The sequence below is a fragment of the Tauraco erythrolophus genome, chromosome 1 (genome assembly GCF_009769465.1).
Source record: "Tauraco erythrolophus isolate bTauEry1 chromosome 1, bTauEry1.pri, whole genome shotgun sequence".
Lineage (NCBI taxonomy): Eukaryota > Metazoa > Chordata > Aves > Musophagiformes > Musophagidae > Tauraco > Tauraco erythrolophus.
Window position 1 is genome coordinate 64,636,536 of NC_141465.1, and position 17,110 is coordinate 64,653,645.

Here is a 17,110-nt window from a genome sequence, read left to right on the forward strand (position 1 = left end):
TGGTTAGTGATCTAGCGTAACTGCTGAGAGAGAAAGATAATCTGGAACTGCTGAAGCATCGTAATACACATCCATGTAAATGATCAATAGTGGTAAACCATACCAGAACACAAAAGTCTTGATTAACACTTTGCCCCTTGTATTTGAAATATCTCTGTCTTTACCATAGAAGGCAGTGCCTGTTTTCAGCTCTGAATCGAAATAAAAATGAACTCTTCTGAACTGATAGTACTAGTACTGATATTAACATATACCTTTTATATCACTCAAATGAAAACATAACACTTCCCAGTAATTTTTACATGTAGTCCATAGCTTCCTTTTCAATGTTAACACCTCATTTAAAATATCCGATGTTTGTACCTAAATATATGTAATTTAAATGATTTTGCTATTTCTTTACACTGTGAATCAAGATATGTGTCTTAAGATAGAAATCACAGCATCTATTTTGATTTAGAGAGTTCACAGAGAAACCACCTCATCCATTTCAATAGTTAATTTCATTTGCTCTTAAAAATCAGAGATTATTTTCAGTTTGTGTTTGTGTAGCTTCAGCTCCTCCATGTTATGCCTTTATCTACTAGATTAAAGACCTCATTACGAGAAATAATGCAGGTAATTTTAGACTGTTGTCATGTCATTTCTTAACCTTTTTATGTAAAAGAAACAGATTTACCCATTTACTGTAAGGTAGGTTTTCCAGGCCTCAGATAATCTCTTTTCTCAATCCTTGTCACTTGACAACAGCCTTTTCTGAAATAGAGGTGGAAGGGCTGGGCCCAAATGCATCTCAGAATCTTCAGTTCCCACTAGATGACTAATCTGGAAGTCCTTGCTCCAAGTGTGGAGCAGGCACCTTATTTCTGAAAGACTGGGCTTGTGCCAAACTGTGTTAAGTTACGGTGTTGTGTCGTTCAGATGGACCCTTCGCCTACCATGCTAATGTAAGTAACCACTTACTTTACCATATGCTTACCATGCAACATATAAAATTTGTGTCTTCTGTTAATTTTACAAGCCACAATTCCGGAAATTAATAAAAATATTGAATATCACTGAGCACAGAACTGATGTTTCTAAAATCTCCAAACTGAAAATTTCCCATTTTCTGTTACTTTAATATTATTATCTGATAGTATGTCTTGTGCTGCATATTTACTTTTTGCCTTAGTTTCCAAAGCAATCTAATGCGCACCTATGAGAGATCTGGTAGCCTACTGTAGGCTTATCTTTTTTGCCTCTATTTTTCCTTCATTGACATTTTTTTCTTTGTGAGTTCACAGGGGTATGCTTGTGATTGTACACAGCTATTACTGTTCTTCTACAAAATAATAGGCATAATTTTATCCATAGAACTACACAAAACTCTTGACAGAAAAGCTGCTATTTTTCTACAACAGAGAAGAGGAAAGGAAAATCACTACAGAAAGATGTCTTTCTGAAGTCTGATCTTTCTGTAGAGTTGATAAAGAAGCTCAGCTTTCTGTTTCTGAGATGTTGCAAGGTGATTCATTTTAGGAGCTGAAAGGAAAAGACATCCGCCAAAGATTCGAAGAGAACAATATTTCTCCAGTTTAAGGCAGAAAGATTGCTAGAAAGTGTATCTATACCACTAGGCAGTCTTACCTAAAATAAATTATGATCTCAGGCTTGTAGATGACATGCTTACTAACTCATCAGATTTGTGTTTATGCTCGGTATGTTAGGAAATGCTAAATCTGTTTGCATTGTTGCAGTCAGGTGTTGTGTTTTGACTGAGAAGTGGTTGAAGAATTTGACACTTCCCTACCTTGTATCACCCCATATGGACATTTCTTTCCCATCTGAGTGCATACTGTAGCAGGTGAATTCCGCTGGGTCAGCTTTACCTTCGAGCAGATTGAAAACTCTCCCACTGCCATTTATAAAATACGAGAGAGCTAGGAGAACTATTCCTTAAGATCTCAGCCCTAATTACTATCTCACAGTAAATACTTGGTAATTAACTCCATTCGAACTAGTTCTCCATCTCCATCTCTCAGACCCACTTTTTAGGGAAGCCTGCTGCGTCCCTGGGCCTAGGTTAAAGATGTGAAGAGAAAGCTTCCTACCCTGGTACAGACCTAAAATTATTATCCATTAATGATTTTTCAGGTAGACAGCAATGAAGTTGCAACAAGAAATCTGAGGGCAATCAAAAGAGACTTCGGGGCTTTAAGAAGTTAAAGTTAAGGGTTAAGGGATCAGGTGCACAAGCAGTGCTGCAGGGAATAATGACAGAAGAAACAGGAAGAGCCAGCAGTTCAATACCTGGATCAGACCCTGATGTTACTGTCAGAATTTCAGGGTTTTTAGACCATTGGTTTGTCTACATGACACCAGGCCTACTGGTGACAGATGGGGTACACCTGTCTAAAAGGGGGAAAAGAATCTTTACACAGGAGTTAACAGGGCTCATTGAATTGAAAGAGCTTTAAACTAGATTCGAAAGGGGAAAGAGATAAAATCAGTCTCGATAGAGATAAGCCTGAGGGCAGCACATCAACCTTTGAAAGACAGTGTGCTAGCGAGGTCCTTTGGTCTGCCATCTCGGTGGAGGTAAGGGATGGAGATCCATAGAGTCGCAAAGATGCAAGGCTTGTTGATGTGTTAGAAACCATGGAAGTGCCTGAAAATGGTCATGCAGGAATTAGGGCTTCTTCCGCCCAAAAATGGTAGGATCAATAGCCCAATTGAAGTGCATCTGCACCTATGCATGCAGCATGGGCAACAAACAGGAGAAGCTGGAAGTCATTGTGCAGCAGGAAAACTATGATATAGTTGCCATCATGGAAACATGGTGGGATGACTCACACAACTGGAGTGATGCATCTGATGGCTATAAACTCTTTGGAAGGGACAGCCAGGGATCAAGTGAGGAAGGCTAAAGCCCTGAAGGAATTGAATTTGGCAAGGGATATAAAAAGCAATAAGAAATGCTTCTATAGGTATGTAGGGGACAAAAGGAAGTCCAAGGAGAATATAGGACCCCTCCGGAAGGATACTGGTGCTCTGGTCACCCGGGACATAGAGAAGGCTGAGGTACTCAATGAATTTTTTGCCTCAGTCTTCACTGATAAAGCCTCTTGTCTTACCACCCAAGCTGTGGAAAGAACTAGCAGGGACTGTGAGGATGAACCACCGCCCACTGTACTTGAAGAGCAGGTTCGGGAACATCTGAGGAACTTGAAGGTGCACAAGTCCATGGGACCTGATGAGATCCATCCGCGGGTCCTGAAGGAACTGGCAGATGAAGTTGCCAAGCCACTGGCCATTGTATTTGAGAAGTCGTGGCGGTCTGGCGAGGTCCCCGATGACTGGAAGAGAGGGAACATAACCCCCATTTTTAAAAAGGGGAACAAGGAGGACCCGGGCAACTACAGGCCGGTCAGCCTCACCTCTGTGCCTGGCAAGGTCATGGAGCAGATTCTCCTGGGAACCATGCTAAGGCACATGGAGAGCAAGGAGGTGGTGGGTGACAGCCAACATGGCTTCACCAAAGGCAGATCGTGCCTGACCAACTTGGTGGCCTTTTACGATGGGGTGACAGCATCGGTGGACAAGGGTCGACCAACGGATGTCATCTACCTGGACTTGTGCAAAGCTTTTGACACTGTCCCGCACGACATTCTTCTCTCTAAACTCGAGAGGCATGGGTTTGATGGATGGACCACTCGGTGGATAAGGAATTGGCTCAATGGCCGCACTCAGAGAGTAGTGGTCAACGGCTCGATGTCCATGTGGAGACCGGTCATGAGTGGCGTCCCTCAGGGGTCCGTGTTGGGCCTGGCCCTCTTCAACATCTTTGTCGGTGACGTGGACAGTGGCATGGAGTGCACCCTCAGCAAGTTCGCCGATGACACCAAGCTGTGTGGTGCCGTCGACACGCTGGAAGGGAGGGATGCCATCCAGAGGGACCTCGACAAGCTGGAGAGGTGGGCCCATGCCAACCTCATGAAGTTTAACCAGGCCAAGTGCAACGTCCTACATCTGGGTCGTGGCAATCCCAGGCACAAATACAGACTGGTCGGAGAATGGATTGTGAGCAGCCCTGAGGAGAAGGACTTGGGAGTACTGGTGGACGAGAAGCTCAATATGAGCCGGCAATGTGCTCTTGCGGCCCAGAGGGCCAACCGCGTCCTGGGCTGCATCAAGAGGAGCGTGGCCAGCAGGTCGAGGGAGGTGATTCTCCCCCTCTACTCTGCCCTCGTGAGACCTCACTTGGAGTATTGCGTCCAGTTCTGGAGTCCCCAACATAAGAAGGACATGGACCAGTTGGAGAGGGTCCAGAGGAGGGCCACGAAGATGATAAGAGGGCTGGAGCACCTTTCCTATGAGGACAGGCTGAAAGAGTTGGGGCTGTTCAGCCTGGAGAAGAGGAGGCTCCGGGGTGACCTTATAGCGGTCTTCCAGTACCTCAAGGGGGCCTACAAGAAAGATGGGGAGAGGCTGTTCAGGAGGGCCAGTTGTGATAGGACAAGGGGTAATGGTTTTAAAATAGAGGGAGGTAGATTCAGGTTGGATATTAGGAAAAAATTTTTTACCATGAGAGTTGTAGAACACTGGAACAGGTTGCCCAGAGAGGTGGTGGATGCTCCATCCCTGGAGACGTTCAAGGCCCGGTTGGATGAGGCCCTGAGCAACCTGATCTAGTTGGAGATATCCCTGTTCCTTGCAGGAGGGTTGGACTAGATGACCTTTGAAGGTCCCTTCCAGCCCTAACGATTCTATGATTCTATGATTCTATGATAGGCAAGGAAGGAGAGGCAGTGGGGTAGCCCTGTATGTTAGGGAGTATTTTGATTGTCTAGAGCTTAATGATGGTGACGATAGGGTTGAGTTTTTATGGGTAAGAATCAGGGGGAAGGCCAATAAGGTAGATATCATGGTAGGAACCTGTTATAAACCACCGAATCAGGATGAAGAGGCAGATGAAATATTCTATAAGCAGTCGGGAGAATTTTCACAATTGCTAGCTCTTGTTCTTGTGGGGGACTTCAACTTACCAGAAATGGATGCTGGAAATACTATACAGCAGAGAGTCTAGGAGGTCCCTGGAGTGTGTAGAAGATAACTTCCTGACACAGCTGGTGAATAAGCCAATTAGGGTAGGAGACCCACTGGACGTGTTATTTGTGAACAGAAAAGGACTTGTGGGTGATGTGACGATTAAAGGCCATCTTGGGCATAGCAATCACAAAATGTTTGATGAATCTTGATTCTTGGACAAGTAAGGAGGGATGTCAGCAGAATGGCTACTTTGGACTTCTGGAGGGCAGAGTTTGGCTTATTTAGCAGACTGCTTGACACAGTTCCTTGGGAGGAAGAAGCTGAACTGGCTACTTCCATAAAAGACTATTAAAAATGTAATGCTTCTATAAATATATTAGCAATAAAAGGAGGACTAAGGAGAATCTCCATCCTTTATTGGATGGGGGGGGAACCATAGTGCCAAAGGATGAGGAAAAGGCTGAGGTACTTAATGCCTTCTTTGCCACAGTCTTTAACAGTAAGACCGGTTGGCCTCTGAGTACGCAGTCCCCTGAGCTGGAAGACAGGGATGGGAGCAGAACGAAGCCCCCATAATCCAAAGGAAAAGGGCTAGCAACATACCACATCACTTAGACAAACACAAGTCTATGGGGCCAGATGGGATCCACCCAAGGATCTGAGGGAGCTGACGGAAGTGCCCACCAAGCCACTGTTCATCATTTATCAGCAGTCCTGGCTAAACAGGGAGGTCTCAGCTGACTGGAAGTTAGCAAATGTGATGCCCATCTACAAGAAGTAATGAAGGGAGGATCTGGGAAACTACAAACTTGTCAGTCTGACCTTAGTGCCAAGAAAGGTTATGGAGCAGATCATCTTAAATGCCATCGTGTGACACATCCAGGACACCCTGTGATCAGGCCCAGTCAGCATGGGTTTAGGAAAGGCAGGTCCTGCTTGATTAACCTGGTCTCCTACGACGAGGTGACTCACTTAGTAAATGAGGGAAAGGCTGTGTGTGTTGTCTACGTAAAATTTAGTAAAGCCTTTGACACTGTTTCCCCCAGCATTCTCTTGGAGAAACTGTCTGACAATGGCTTGGATGGGCATCCACTTTGCTGGGTAAAAAACTGGCTGGATGACTTTGCTCAAAGTGTTGTAGTGAATGGAGTTAAGTCCAGTTGGTAATTGGTGAAGTCATGTTCCCCAAGGCTCAGTATTGGGGCCAGTTCTGTTTAATATCTTTATCAATGATCTGGACATGGGGATCGAGTGCACCCTTAGTATATTTGCAGATGACACCAAGTTGAGAGGGAGGGTTGATCAGCTTGAGGGTAGGAAGGCTCTACAGAGGGATCTGGACAGGATGGATAAATGGGTCGAGGCCAATTGTATGAAATTCAACAAGACCAAGTTTTGGGTCCTGCTCTTGGGTCACAACAACCCCATGCAATACTATAGACTTAGGGAAGAGTTGCTGGAAAGTTGGCTGGTAGAAAAGGACCTGGCAGTATTGGTTAAAAGTTGGCTGAATATGAGCCAGCACAGTGCCCAAGGGCCAACTAGACCAACAGCATCCTGGCTTGTACCAGAAATAGTGCGACCAGCAGGACTAGGAAAGTGATTGTCCTCCTGTACTCAGCACTGGTGAGGCTGCACCTCCAATACTGTGTTCAGTTTTGGGCCTCTGACTACAAGAAAGACATTGAGGTGCTGGAGCATGTCCAAAGACGTGCTGCAATGCTGGTGAAGGGTCTGGAGAGCATATGAGGAGTGGCTGAGGGAGATGAGGTTGTTTAGCCTGGAGAAAGGAAGTCTGAGGGGTGATCTTATTGCTCTCCAGAACTACCAGAGAGGAGGTTGTAGTGAGATGGGTGTCAGTCTCTTCTTCCAAGTAACAAGCAATAGGACAAAAGCAAATGGTCTTGAGTTGTGCCAGGAGACGTTTAGACAGGATATTAGGAAAAATTTCTTCACCAAAAGTGTTGTCAAGCATTGGAACAGGCTGCCCAGGGGAGTGGTGGAGTCACCATTCCTCAAGGTATTTAGAAGATGTGTAGATGTGGTGCTTAGAGACATGGTTTAGTGGTGGACTTGGCAGTGTTAGGTTAACGGTTGGACTCAGTATTCTTCAAGGTTTCTTCCTATCTAAATGAATCTATGACTCTATGATTTTATGGCTTTAGTGAAATATGTCAGGGCCATAACTTAAAACTATGTAGATATTTAATTCACAACAAAGGGAATTTGGAAAGGAATAAACAACCTTAATCTACTTATTTTTGTTTACTGAGAAGAAAGACACACAAGGAGTGGTAAATTAAGAGAGTAAGAGATGTGACTAATGCACTTATGTGATTTTTATTTTGAACATTTTTTCCCTAAAAATATTTTTTTCTAAAGCATACGAGAGTGAAAATCCAATTCATGGAGCTAGAAATACTATTTTTTTCTTCCTGTAGACTGTAGCATAAATGGACTTCTAGAATGACCTCAACTACTAGAATGAAGTGAGTGCAAAGATGCAAAAATGCACCGTGTGTAATAGGAGTAAAAATGTACTGGAGTTATTGAAAAAAACAAACAGGCAGGAGTCATGCCTCTTCCTTAGTTTTTCTGTTATGTGCAGTAATTTAAACAAAGCATATCGATTTTGAATAAATGAGGTATGTGACTAAAATGCCTTTTTTATTAGAAGATTATCTAGGTCACTACAGTAAAAAAATGTATCATCAAGAAGGAGCATTTGCTGTGTTGATAGTCCTCTGAGCATCCTCAATGAGTGCCTGACTGGGGAATGAGAAACTGTTCTGTTGCCAGTTTTCAGTAACCATATGCTATGTGTCTCCTGAATACTGACTGTAGAGAGGTGTTTTGGATCTTCTAGACACCAGTGAAGGAAAATATTTCTAGTTTCAGAAGAAAAAAAAAAGAGTAGACCTTTATGATCATATTTAATTACTTTCTTACTAGCAAAACATGTTGGTTTATGAATCTACTATCTTGTGACCTTGGTCAAAACTAATCTTTTTTCATTAACATCTTTTTCTTCTATAATAATCAAATAAGAGTTTTATTGCTGCTAGTGGCACTTCCGTGTGTCTTGAATGTCTTAAATAGATAGTTTGTTCTATATCACAGTCATATTCACATGTTTTTTATGTGATCTGCGGTGGTCACCTGGTCCAGCCAGTCGTGACATTCAGTGAATAGTCAATAAAGACAATCCAAACAGTTTTTTGGTTCCTCTGATCAGAGAGGTTCCAAACATTAATATATTTTAACATCACATTTTGTTGTTTTACACTGAACAAAACAAAAAAGTTCAAGTCCCTCCTGTCATGGGAAATAAAAAAGGACTCAAAGGTTGCAACAGATACTCTTTTTATTGCTATTGTTGACACCTGAGGAGCTAGCCTGATAGAATTTGATTATGTCTTAGGACAAATCTCATGACAAAATGTAGAGGTTAGAATTTTCTGTGCATGAAGCTCATTTTGTCACATTGACAATATCCTCAAATGTCAGTAATCCAGTGATGTGACGTAACTAAAACCCTGGCTGTAGCCTGTGGATCAGGAGATACAAAGCTAACCTCAAAAGATTCAACGTCTTCTGATAAAAACAGGACAAGCTAGTGCCTGTTGGTATTCAGCCCTGAACGCTGCTACCTCTCACTGGAGAAAAATGACATAGGTTTGTGCTCAGGTACCATTAGCTTTCACTTTTAAGAAAATAATTCTTTGAAAGGAATAATGTTTTCTCAACACATTTGTGGTTGTGAGTGCCTTCTAGGAGAAGTGTGTGAATAGAGGAATACCTATATACACACATAAACATGTGTATATAAAAATATATATTTACATTCTCTTCCTTCTAATTATCTTGGTTTTGAAACAAAGCAGAATGTATTTTCACTCTGTCCTCCTAGGAGAACTAGGAAAACTTTAAGGAATCTATAACATAGCCCAGGAGCAAAACAGTAGAGAGGTCTCTTGTCTTTCTGTTAAATTGTCTAGATGTCTCCTCTAAGGACTTGGATCCGTATTTTGGATTTTTAATGTTAAAGTTTTCATACACTCATTCTAAATACATAGTTCTAGAATATACAGTTCCCCCAGCCTATTTTAGTCTTCAGCTATATTTTATCTTTCTGAGAGGTTCATTATTTGTTATTAATAATTTCTCCCTCTAAGAATACCCAAATTGATCATATCTTCAAATATTCTGTATTGGCTTAAATCTACAAAGGTAAGAAACTTAGTCTTAACTCGTATTTTTACAATGTTAGAGATCTCTCAACAGATACTGTCTAAGAAAGTTTAGCACAGTGAGAGCTACCTCTAAGGCTTCTAGGGGCTACGGCTCTGAAAAAAACCTGCAGAAAAGAGTGTCTTACTATTCGTCTCAGAGAAACACAGGGTAGAAACTAATTTGTGAATATAAATTTTTTTGTTAGGTTTACTATTATCAGAACAATCTATTTCGTGTTCACTGAAATATGTTTAGTGTTCATGAGCAAGGAGTGCACAATAATCTAGGCACTCCGAGTATGGTAGAACATCTTAGTTGTAATCATTTAAAGCAAATATTTGGCTCTATTTCTTCAGGTGATGAATCTCACAATCTCACTGCCAAACATTAGCATAGCAAAACCAGAAACCAAAAGGCAGAACAAGAGACTTCTGGAAAAGAAACTCCTGCTTTGGGTTTTGACAGTCCAACATCGTTGTTGTTAAAGCATCAAGTGTTGACACTGGCAATGGCACTGCATCCACATGGCCCAAGTGCACTGAAAGTGCCTACCACACAGGACGACAAATGTCAGCTTTGCTGCTGAGTTGGTTAAAAAACATGAAAATCCAAGACAAAACAGACCACTGAGGAATCAAAAGTCACAAAATCTGATTCTAGCCTTGTGAAACTGAGCTTCTTAAATTCTCTCTGCAGCCAGAAAAGACAGGGTCCTCTAAGGTGCAGTTCAGAGATTGGATTCTCAAACTGGAGTTTAGGAAAGGCAAAGATGGGGTTAACTTGCCAAAGGTGTAGGCTTTGTGAGCACTTTCTTTCAACGCGTCTCTTAGGTGTGGAATCCCAATCCTCTGTGCTGCATGACAGTTTTAATTTGGGCTCCAATATGGAGCAGACAAAACAATTTCCATCTAGGAACACATGGGACTGAACTACAGCATCAGCATTTCACCTCTATGTAGAATCCAGATTTGAGCTGTGACTAACCTAGCTTACTTCACCCCCCTCAACCCTAAAAGGTATACTTTTCTGGTGTGTCCCAACAGGCCTGCTAGATTCAGATATCCTCCATAACTTCATATGCTACTATGAATACCTCACTCGGCTCTAGAGTACAAAAAGCATTGTCAAAAGGCTGGAAACAGTCCACTCCTTAGTATGCATGCAGATTATACAAGCTATGGCTCAGGTACAGGAAACTACAGCCATGGCCTTGGAAGAAGGTAGGGCTCCAGGCAACATCTCTATACCTATGGCTTTATCCTTGGGAAGGTCTCTCAGGCTCATGCCAAAATGACCAAATACATGCATTCAAAGAAAAGTAGTTATCTGAATCTGTATCTGTGTTTGTATCTAAGGCAGCCAGCATCCCCAGCACGTATAAACTTTATTTGGAGCTGTGTGGGAACACCACCTGCTCACACTGCTCCAAGAAATTCCACTTAGAACATTCAGAAGCAGCTGGGATGTGAATATTTGATTCATCTCATCAGAAGCTGAAATTAGGATTGAAAACATAGATCATATATTCTACTGACATTCCAAGAAAATATTTATTTCTTAATATTATATTTGTTGTTCAGTGAGATATCACAAACTGCTTATCATTTCTAGCTTGTTTATGATATGGGTTGATGCAGTTTACATTAAACTTTGCAAATTACTTTGAGGTGGCAAATTTACCATGATTCAAGCCTGCTGACCTGCGGCTAATGCACAAGGTGCAGCTGGAAGTAATTGTTTCCATTTCGACCAACAGTCATACAGCATGTAGTGCTATATGGCACTGTGGGCATGGGAAGCAAATGTCTGAGTTTTATGATTGTATTAGTCTTCTACTGTAATTTTAGAGAGCATCACAATTCAAAGAAAATTCCACCTGCCCCAGGAGGGAGTGGAGTTAGGAGTCTGCAACAGATAGGAGTAAGTCTACTGAGTACACTATTCAGTGGCCCAAGTAGCAGCACATTTTTCTTTATACAGACATAACAGGAAGCAAGATTCAACACACAGCAACTTTTCCTCAACTACAAAGAGCTAGTATGCCTGAGGCTTCTTTTGATATCTCTCAGTTCTTGAAAAATTGGGTTCTTGTGCTGTCCTAAATCCTTTTACCTTTCTCTAGTTCTGCTATATACCATGCACTATTACTCATTCTCTATTCATAAATTAAAAGATTGACTGTAACAACGATCTTAGGAACCATTTACCAAATATCTGATCAGGGTGGATTATCTTTCCTCCACTGTTGTAATGAATAGCTACTTAGTGGAATTTACTTTGTTCTTACTTGGATGCTCTCCTAAAAAACTACTCACACCTCCTACAACTACTAGCTGTATTTGGATGTACAGCTAGTTTTGGATCAAAAAGGCTTGTTAGTTTTTCCTGAAGTGTCAGATCACAAAAGTACAAAAACCTTTTCTTTGATAGCTCATCCGGACAGGTCAAACTACTGGTATGCAACCAGAATCTCTCTAGAAATACTCACTTACTAATTCCTGTGTGGATAGATATCATTGATTTGAGTACCTCATTAGAGTAAGTGCCTCAAAACTGTTGTTTCTCCTCACTGGTTGAAAAATGGAGAACAAGAGATGTTAAATTCATTTAAGATTTCCCCCTCTTCCTTTTTTTTTCCTTGCATTTCTTGCTCTATGTGCTCATGTATAAAAATTTCCACTCAGAGCCCCAAGGCCGAAGCTAATATGGTAATGTTTGGAGAAGACTTTTAGCCAAAATCAATTTTTTTGAGTAATCTGTTTTACAAAACAGCCAATGTTGGCAATACCAGCTTGTTTCTTTACCTTGCCATTAATTGAAACATTGATTCTTAAATAAATGTTTTCTATTTTGCATACTCAGATCAATTTTATACTACACAATCAACCTGGTCTAGGTACCTTATGGAATCCCCTTGATTGAGTACTTGACTACCATTTACTCTACAATGTACTTATCTTCATGTTTCTTTTGAGGCAAAGAAGTGTCATTATTCGCGTTTCATTTGTGGGACATTGAGGTACAGGCAAACAACAATTCCTGAAAAAAGTCAACAGTGGAACAGGGATTGGTTCTTGCTCTATGTACCCTAATCTTTTTAGTGCTTATGGAAAGGTAAAGATATGGGTATAGAGAACCTAAAGACTGTCCAAGCTTTTGCATAGATCAGAAAGAGCCTTTTATAAATATATTCCTGCTCTTTGCAATTACATCACTCGTTATTTTCCCTTGGGCATTCCCAGAGGGAAGGTGATGGGGATGGACTGTAATTTAAACCATAATCTAGAGGCCTGAACCACTGGAGAAATTCGTTCCTACCTTCTGAAATTTCCCTTGTGTCAGTGCAGCTCCAGTAACTAATGCCACAGGTTGACCTTCAGTAGGTAAAATTAAAATCACTTGCAAAGGCTCTGAGTGCTTACAGTGTTTAAGAACTCTTTGGCGTTGGATACTTCTGAAAACACTTGAATATCTTAGAAACCCAACAACAACAATAAAAAAAAAACCAACACAGTAACTTTCCTCCTTGATAATTATCAGTAAATTGCAACTATTATTAGAACAGCATAAATCCATCAAGAGCTGGAAGTTGCCAGATCTCCTCCAGTCTGAATTTGAATGTGGATTCCAGGCCTCCTATATGGAAAGCCTGCATGTGTAGCGTGTGAGTGTGTACTTCTCGATCTCTTTTAATCAAGAGAAAAATGGATAATGTAATAGCAGAGTTTTGAGAAAGAATGCAAATTGCTATGCATTGCAATGAAATGTTTCCCCTTAGGATTAGAGTGCCTCGTGAGACTCCTCTGCATGAGCTGGAGCTGATATATGAAGCTTTTGCTTGCATAAAGGCAGATAGGAGAGAGCTCAGCTGGGCCAACCTTAGGGCCTGATTCTTCAGTACTTAATCAGGCAAAGCACCTGCAGAAGTCGGAGAGATTTGCCCCTTAATGAGAATTACCTGACTAAATCTCCCTCTGCAGGGCTGGCTGTGTAATCCTGCTGCAGTAAAATGATACATAAGGGTCCCTTAATAAAAGTCTTAATTTGCTTTGACCACTGCTAGCATTTTAGGTCCACAATGGCCTTGGAAGTTATCGGTTGTGCTTTGTTGGCCAGCACATTACGTTCAGAGATAATTCCTCTTCAGTGCTCTCAGTGCTCTCTGCTGAAATCCACTCACCACTTCCTGCTGCATTCGCGTTCAGCCTTTATTCCACCTCTGTCACTCCTGTGGGATAAGAGGGTCTGGGACTGCCTGCCTCTTCCTTCTGTCTTCCTATGGAAATGTCAGTAAACAAAAATATGTCATATTATAAATTTTCTAAGAAAGATTAAATCATACTACAAATTAAAGAGAAATATTTATTACAAAAATGTGATTAAGGGCTCAGACAGTCGATCTAGGTTACTACATGGCAAAAAGAGTTGCCATGTGTCAGCTCAACTATAGCAGCTTCATGAGCGCTCTCAGCCTTCAGCAAAGGAGAGGAAATGTATCCTAGATCAGCCCCAAGTGAAAAAAAGTGTTAAGTTTCATTATTTGGTATTCTTCTTAAGTTTCAAAGATGATGATGTTACCATGGCTCAGCTGATAGTTGGTTAAAAAACTGTAACCAGTGCTATTTACCATCTTTGTTGGAGACATGGACAGTGGGATTGAGTGCACCCTCAGCAAGTTTGCAGATGACACCAAGTTGTGTGGTGTTGTGGACACGCTGGAGGGAAGGGATGCCATCCAGAGGGACCTTGACAGGCTGGAGAGGTGGGCCTGTGAGACCCTCATGAAGTTCAACAAGGCCAAGTGCAAGGCCCTGCACATGGGTCGGGGCAATCCCAAGCACAAGTACAGGCTGGGCGGAGAATGGATTGAGAGCAGCCCTGAGGAAAAGGACTTGGGAGTGCTGGTGGATGAGAAGCTCAACATGAGCTGGCAATGTGCACTAGCAGCCCAGAAAGCCAACCGTATCCTGGGCTGTATCAAAAGGAGCGTGGCCAGCAGGTCGAGGGAAGTGATTCTGCCCCTCTACTCAACTCTCGTGAGACCCCACCTGGAATACTGTGTTCAGCTCTGGAGTCCCCAACACAAGAAGGACGTGGAGCTACTGGAACGAGTCCAGAGGAGGGCCACGAAGATGATCAGAGGGCTGGAGCACCTCTGCTATGAAGATAGGCTGAGAGAGTTGGGGCTGTTCAGCCTGGAGAAGAGAAGGCTCCGGGGTGATCTTATAGCAGCTTTCCAGTACCTAAAGGGGGCCTACAGGAAAGCTGGAGAGGGACTTTTTACAAGAGTGTGTAGTGACAGGACAAGGGGCAACGGATTTAAACAGAAAGAGGGTAGATTTAGGTTAGATATAAGAAAGAAATTCTTTACATTGAGGGTGGTGAGGTACTGGAACAGGTTGCCCAGAGAAGTTGTGGATGCCCCATCCCTGGAGGTGTTCAAGGCCAGGTTGGATGAGGCTTTGGGCAACCTGGTGTAGTGGAGTTTTTCCCTGCCCATGGTAGGGGAGTTGGAACTAGATGATCTTTGAGGTCCCTTCCAACCCTAACCATTCTGTGATTCTATGATTCTAACTTGACCACAAGTCTGAATCTTGTGTTTGGGTAACGCGACATATAGATCGGGACAGTGTGAGGAACACCGCTGAGAGCACTTCGTATGATTTGAAAGTGGGAATACATTAGCACAGATCTCCCAAATTTATTTCTTCTGCTTTCATTTCTGTTTTGTTAAGCCTTTTTTGATCAGCGAGATATCTTACTGGTTCAGAAAAAAAGCAGTAAGATAGACAGTGTGTTAAAGCAAAGACTGCATTTTTAATAGCTATAACAACAGAACTAGGGGAAGCAATAACTAAGTAGTTTATCTCTTCACAAATCTGTCAGGACACACTCTTTACAGCTGCCAAAACAATAGCCATAAAGCAGAGCAATGCTTAATATTATGAAGTCTGAAATACACATACAACAAACAATTAATTATCAATATTACTACATAATCATACCTATCCAAGCTTCCTGGAAAATCTGCTTAAAGCAAATTTTCACCACTGACACCACTAATACCAGCCGATATTGTGGAGAAACTCTTTTCCAGCCCACTAAGAGTGAACTAGCCAAAATGCAACGCAAGCCGAGGACTCCAGCAGGAAGAAACAAACTCGATGCCAATGAGCAAACTGAGGTGAAGACTGAGTGGAGCAAAGAAAACAGCACTGACTGATCTGTGAAAACTAGTAAGACCTCCAAGAACAGCCTGAGCTCCACCCAAATGTGAGGTTGCTCATGATAAGGAAGAAATGTTTCTCCATTCCTTGCCTTGCCCACCATATGCCAGGTCGTCCAGCCCGCATGCTGTCTGGCGTAGGATACCATCTCATCTCAAGTAAGTGACAACAGTCTTCACAGTAACATTAGCACTTCTTTGGACAATTATTTTATACAAGAGTTATTTAAATGTGGCAAATAGACCTAACCACAAATGTCGATTAAGTAGCTGATGCACTTGGCATACTCTAATACCTTTGCTATGAAGTGGGTGACATAGCAGTCTTTCACCTAGTTTCCAAAGTGGAAGCAAAGTTGGAATTGTAATTCATGAGTGTAATGATTCAGAAAGAAGTGCAATTACCTGCATATACTTTAAAATAATTATTCAGAAGAGCAAGACTTCTTTTGTTTGTGGGGAAGAGCTGTTGTGAGGGCTGTGAGCTTAGGGATCATTCCTCGCATCTATTGCTCTACTGCAAAAACTGGGATGTATTTTGTAAGTACAGACTATATCAGCAAATAAAGATGCTAAGCTCAGATCTGATTAATTTCTGCCCCTCTGTTTCCTTCTACCCTCTTCCATCAAAATTAATACCCTGACTTGCTAAAGTTCATCTGCAGGTTCCTAAACATTGGAAATGCAAAGGAAGCTGCAAAAAAGATGGAAAAGAAAAAAGGAGTTATTTTATATAAAAATATATTTTTTGTCTATATATAATTATAATTTCCCGAGTTTTTTCTGGAAGGTACTGTATTGCCTGCAGGGGTCACTGTGACTTCCTCAAGTCTCTTCAATACTTCTGTATCCCGAACAACCAACACTTAAAATCATCTAAATATAAGCTATCCCACCCTTAATGCTTCTTATCAAGACTTTGACAAATGGAAATATTTTTTTTTTCTCTTATGTTTTGGGATATGGGGAAACTACATGATTTACCAGTATAACTAAAATTTGGCCCTCTCCACTTGTCCCCCCTTTGCCTGCGGTTCAGTGGAAAAGTCTTAAGCGTATTTCAGGGTAAATATAGAGAGAAGATAGCTGAGTAATCTAGATGATACCCAAAACTTCTGCCTCCCTCCCCCCCACTCTGGAGTTTCTGCCTGTCAGTCTCTTGCAGATTGATTGCTTGTGCTACTATCCCATATTCTGTCCCTTCTTTCACTACTTTTGTGCAGTAATAGTACAATAACTTTCCTGTATAGTGACTCTCTGTATCCATAAAAGAAGGGGCTGGGTTTTCCTTGGAAAATCACATCCCAAAGTCTTTGCTCAGTCTTTACCCTTGCAAAATCTCATTCAAATCAATGGATATTTGCATGAGAAAGGACTCACTTAAAATTAGACCTGAGTGAAATAAGGTTTGGTGAGGAAAAGGGGGAGGTAGCGGTGGTGGGTAATAGATACTTTCGTAGATTAGCAGTGCAACATTTGATGTGGTTTGCTATGATTCATTGAATCATGTTGTTTAGGATTTTAGATTCTTTAGGCGTTGAAGTAAATTGAACTCTTAAGAATTTTGCTATACATGCTTCCTAGTGCCTCAAGACTCTGCAAGTTCATTATTTCTTTTAA